The sequence below is a fragment of the Ranitomeya variabilis genome, chromosome 1 (assembly GCF_051348905.1).
Source record: "Ranitomeya variabilis isolate aRanVar5 chromosome 1, aRanVar5.hap1, whole genome shotgun sequence".
Classification (NCBI taxonomy): domain Eukaryota; kingdom Metazoa; phylum Chordata; class Amphibia; order Anura; family Dendrobatidae; genus Ranitomeya; species Ranitomeya variabilis.
In genome coordinates this window covers 497171978-497177977 of record NC_135232.1, presented here as the reverse complement: position 1 = coordinate 497177977, position 6000 = coordinate 497171978, and the positions used below count along the sequence as shown (strand labels likewise).

At 42.5% G+C, this 6000-nt stretch overlaps 1 protein-coding gene across 2 annotated transcripts in view; it reads left to right on the top strand.

The window, feature by feature from the left end:
- Positions 1-1335: 1335 nt before the first annotated feature.
- HOPX (HOP homeobox) overlaps positions 1336-6000 on the top strand; it is a 35179-nt gene continuing 30514 nt past the window's right edge. Inside the window, exon 1 of one of the 2 annotated variants that reach the window (XM_077280984.1) lies at positions 1336-1491. The gene's annotated coding sequence lies outside the window, so the exon portion shown is untranslated. The other variant, XM_077280976.1, reaches the window with a different exon arrangement.

Sequence of the window (6000 nt, the reverse complement as noted above, 5' to 3'; positions counted from 1 at the left end):
CAGTGAACACCAGGTAGCCGCTTAGCTACACACCTCTTAGTCAAGTCCGGCCCCATGGCACAGTGGGTCCACAAACCACGTGTGCCACCTGTGTGCATGATAATTTTGCATCTTATAGAGTTTGCATGGGTGTACATTCCCCACACATGTGAATACATACATACATACGAAACAAGTCTACATGACAAAACACAAGTACACACTACCCCTCCAACTTGGCTTTGACCCCATTTATAAGGTCTATCCTCCAGGTACATTCACGCATACCTCCACGACTAGCTAACCATCAACATCTTCTTAGGCATCAGCAACCCTTCCCATCAGGTTTGATCCTAACTGCCAACACCCCCTCATTGTTAAACTCCCCAAATGAATGGGCTAATGATGCACTCAGCTGTAAACTATCCCTGTGACTTGGACTATTCAATGAATGCTAATCCAAAAGTGACCTTAACAATATGTCAGCTCACAATCCTCTCTTTTGACACTACAGAACCTCTTGAGGTATACCTAATGACTATGGGTCTTCAAAAGTAATTCGGACAACCCATACTACAGCTTCTGCGTACCACTCTATCCATCTCGCTGTAAGCTTTCTCCAGCAAGCAGCCACTCTGGTCTCACTTGTCTTGTATCACTTGCATCACTAAGGAACCTGTCTTGGTGTTGGAACTGGACACACTGGACGACCATCGTACACTCTAGTAGGACAGTTCAATCCGGTCTCTGGATGCCATATTTATACAATCACATATTGAAACACATTCTTACTAGAGAAATCCACACTTAAAGACTATGATTGGCATTATGCAACAATGGATTCAAAGAAAAGAGCAGGCTTTGGGATGAGCTCACCCTTTTACACACACCGCCTAACAGCAATAAGGCTACGTTCACATTAGCGTTAAGCTAATGTGCGTCGGGTTTGCGTCGGCGACGCAGCGGCGACGCATGCGTCATGCGCCCCCTATACTTAACATGGGGGACGCATGCGTTTTTTATTGTTGCGTTGTGCCACACATGCGTCTTTTTTGCTGCAAGCGTCGGACCAAGAAAACGCAACAAGTTGCATTTTTCTTGCGTCCGATTTTCGGCAAAAACCGACGCATGCGTCGCAAAACGCAGCGTTTTTGCGTGCGTTTTGCAGCGTTTTTGCGTGCGTTGTGCGTTGCGTCGTCGACGCAGCGGCGCACAACGCTAGTGTGAACTTAGCCTTACAAGTACATATTGTCACTTCAGTGAAAAGAGATTTTAGCAGCTCTTTCATAGCTTACATAACCTTGTGCTGGGCTCAATAGGCGTGTGCTGCATGTGAAATATGAAACACCCATTGAGCAGCATATGGAAAACTAAGGCTGTGACAGGAACAACAGCTCCATAGAAACTCGCAGCGTCCACCAGTGGAAGCAGCAGTGTGTGATCACTCAGCTGACAAGTGATCTCCGAATTGTCAGCATCTCATTGACTGGGCCTGTACTGCAGGTTTTTCAGGTACCTGTGTTTGCTCACTTTTTACACAACAATGTGCGACAAACAAGTAGGCGTCATCTCACAAGCCAGCCAAACTACTAAAAAGCCTCTTAGTACACCGCCGCTCTTTATGAAATCAAGACGCGCTGGCTGAGTGAGTAAGAGCTGTTCCAGGAGACATATTCTCTCAATATGTAAGTAGATGCTTCTTCTGCACAGTTCTAGGCTCAGGCAGAAAGGATTGTTGTATGGGGAGTGTGGTGGTTAGCAGTAGACTAAAGTTACAGAAAAATTCTCCAGTTTTTCTCAAGTTCAATTTTTTCAATTCACATTTCTGTAATATCGTTGAAATTTTATTTTGACAAATATGGGAAAATATGCCTGTGCAGCACAGTTCAGTATATCGGAAACTAATGTTAGTAGGAAAAGGGAATAGTCCTGCTTTGTGTGCTATAATGAAGACTCATTTTATATATTTGCTGTACTGAGAAATATGCCCAGGAAAACTGAGCACTTAAGAGATGTCATATAGAGGTCACAATGTCATTACATGATTACAGCAGCTTTCGTGTAAAGTTTGCAGCACTGGGGTCCTGGGTACAAATCCCACCAAGGACAACATCTTCAACGACTTTGTATGTTCTGGAGTTTGCGTGGGTTTCCTCCAGGTTCTCCGGTTTCCTCCCACACTCCAAAGACATACTGAGAGGGAATTATTTAAACATGCTATGGGATGTAGAGTTTCCCTTTTATATATGTTTGACTTCAAATAAGCGATTGACTAGACATGACTTACAAGGCGACCAAACCGACCAAGCACTACACCTGCATGGAGTTTGTTTCTGCACGATTTTCCCCCTGGATACTTTAGTTTCCTCTCACATTCCAAATATACTTTTAATTGGCTTCCTATGCTATTGGACATAGTGTGTTTTGTAAAAGATGGGGAAATAAATGGTAAGCTCTATTGTGGACAACAACTGATGATAGTCTTAGTACAGCACTACAGAATAAGCTTGTGCTATATACAGTAAGTATTATTATTTATATAATAATAAGTGAATGGTAATTCACCATGTTTGAAGGGACAATTAGATGGAAAAACACTGATCTTATAACTAAGGACAAAATAATATACAACTACTGCAAAGCAAACTGCACTATTTATTAAAACGCATTGATAGAAACCAAACTTATAATAAACTATGTAATAAATGGTGTACTGGACAGTTAAACACTGTCATTCACAGGTCATAATACTACTATACAAAGTACCAAACACTAGTAATCTAGAGTGAAGTTAAGGCAAAACATGGTAATAATAGTAATAATATATTATATTTTCTTCTGTAATAAACTTTTTTAACATACGAAAATTATTTTCTGCCCTGTTCTTACTAGTTAGGTGTGCTGAAGACATAAATATCAGTGAAAGTATTTCTTTCTTAATTCTGAAATCTTTTTCTCTTTCTTTTTGACAGAATTGGTTTATTAAGATGTTCCTTAAAGGGGTTTTCCCACAAAGAAAGTTAATTTTAATCAACATTTTAATCAATAGATCTTGGAATAATAATAAGTTCGACAATTGGATGTATATAAATAAAACTAGATTGTGGCCCGATTCTAACGCATCGGGTATTCTAGAATATGCATGTCCACGTAGTATATGGACAATGATGATTCCAGAATTCGCGGCAGACTGTGCCCGTCGCTGATTGGTCGAGGCAACCATTATGACATCTACGTCGATACTGTGCCCGTCGCTGATTGGTCGAGGCGAATTCGCGGCAGACTGTGCCCGTCGCTGATTGGTCGAGGCGACCTTTATGACATCACCGTCGCCATGCTGTGCCCGTCGCTGATTGGTCGAGGCCCGGCGGCCTCGACCAATCAGAGACGCGGGATTTCCAGGACAGACAGACAGACAGACAGAAAAACCCTTAGACAATTATATATATAGATGTTCCTGTGCTGAGATAATCTTATAAATGTGCCCTTGCTGTGTACTGTGTAATGGCTGTGTCTGACCATACAGGAACATGGTCTGATCATACCACAGCTCCTGGGCAGGGGAGGAAGCAAGAGAGTATACAGACATTGCTACACAGGATCACAGCTGATTCTTTCTATGAGGTAAAACAAACAGGCAGGGAAATGTTTCACAAAAAAATTAGCTATGATCCCCTGCTGTAATATCTGTATACGTTTTGCTTCTCCCCTGTACAGGAGCTGTGATATGATCAGACAATGTTCCTGCACGGTCAGACACAGCCATTACACAGTACACAGCAGGGGCACGTTTATAAGATTATCTCAGCACAGGAACATTTTATTTATACACATACACATCCAATTGTGGAACTTATTATTATTCCAAGATCTATTGATTACAATGTACGCTGTTTATGGGGAAACCCCTTTAAAGAAACGGGCATGCTACATAGTATGGAAAGCCATCTTCAGTTGTAGAGTTCATAGAATATCCTCCATTGCTTAGAGATGTATAATAATTGCTGAATAAAGTAAAAGTAGTGTATGGAAATTCACAAACAGAAATATTTTAGTAAAAGTTGTCTTTACGAAAACATTTATAGAGTAGACAAACCTACTGGAGAAATTTTGTAACACTCCCAACCAAAATGATCATCAATGAAATCTCCACAATGCAACGTGTAAAGACAGGTTTCATCAAGAGCAGGAGGGATGGTAATGTTTTGATGGCTTTGTTCATTAAGAATAAACTTGGAATTTGGTTTGTGACTCATACCATGTTCAAGTATTGGTAACTGTAGCCGCCTTTGTAAATCTGATATATTTGTGCTTTGTTGTGCATTGTATATGATGCATAACATTTGCAGGGGTGTCAGATTCATATTCACTGAGGGCTATGTTAGCATTATGGTTGCCCTCAAAGGGCCGCTCTTAATTGTAAGGGCTCATGCAGGTGTCCGTGCAACACAGTATGAGCACAGACTGCAATGCATGGACTGGCCAGGGCCTGTAAAACAGCCGTCCCTGGGTATTAGGGTTGAGAGAGCTGTCACTGGCTACTATGGATAAGACCTCTGTCCCTGTGTAGTTGGGCTAAGAATGCTGCCCCTGGGTAGTAGGGATAACAACACTGTTACTGGGTAGTAGGGCTAAGAACACTGCCCCTGGGTGGTAGGGATAACAAAGCTGTCCCTGTGTAGTAGGGGTAAGAACTCTGTCCCTCGGTATTAGGGATAAGAGAGCTGTTCATGGGAACTAGGGCTAAGAGCGCTATCCCTGGGTTGTAGTGGTCAGAGAGATGTTCCTGAGTAGTAGGGCTAAGAAAGCTGTCCCTGGGTAGTAGGGCTAAGAGACCTGTCCCTGGGTATTAAAGCTAAGAGACCTGTCCATGGGTAGTAAGGTGAAGAGTACTTTCCCTTGGTAGTAGGGAAAAGAGAACTGTTCCTGGGAAGTAGGGCTAAGAGCGCTCTCCCTGGGTAATAGGGTTAAGAGTTTTGTCTCTGAGTAGCAGGACTAAGAACGCTGTCCCTGGGTGATAGGACTAAGAACTCTGTCCCTGGGTAGTAGGGCTAAGAGTGTTGTCTCTGAGTAGCAGGACTAAGAACACTGTCCCTGGGTAGTAGGGCTAAGAACTCTGTCCCTGGGTAGTAGGGATAAAAGCTGTTCCTGGGAAGTAGGGCTAAGAGCGCTATCCCTGGGTAGTAGTGGTAAGAGAAATGTTCCTGAGTAGTAGGGCTAAGAAAGCGGTTCCTGGGTAGTAGGGCTAAGAGAGCTGTCCCTGGGTAGTAGGGCTAAGAGAGCTGTCCCTGGGTAGTTGGGCTAAGAGAGCTGTACCTGGGTAGTAGGAATAGGAGAGCTGTTCCTGGAAGTAGGGCAAAGAGCACTATTCCTGGGTAGTAGGGCTAAAAAGCTGTTCCTTGGTAGTAGGGCTAAGAGAGCTGTCCCTGGGTAGTAGGACTAAGAGTCCTTGGCCTGTGGGCCTTGAGTTTGACACCCTTGATTTACACTGTGCTACCAAAAGGTACCTACAATTCACAAATAAGGTATAGCATATATAATGTACCCAATCAATCAGATCTTATGATCAGATTGGTTTGTCTAGGCAACACTGCAGTTTCTTTATTGCTGTCAGTTAAAGGAGAACTCTCCCTTTGATAGCAATGATGTGTCTATGTGTAATGAGTGCAGTAAAAATACCACCACCCTCCAAGACAGCACACCACAAAAGTTAAAGGAAATTCAGGACTATAAAGCTCTCAATATACCCTCGTACTCTGGGGACTGTCCCCGTCTTTTTAAATACGACTCATCTTCATACAACGACGTAATGAATAAGGCCTGGATAGGCCGAAATGTCTACGATTTAATATAGTCGCTTTTGTAACGTGCTCTGTTTTTTTCCTGCAATCTGCCCATTTTTTTGATTCTCCACTGAGTTTAATAAATGTTTTTTCTTGCATCACCAAAATTAGAGTGTGCGGTGAATTCTAATTACATTATCAAGTCAATGAATAGTCATCATCACCAATATTCTGCTGT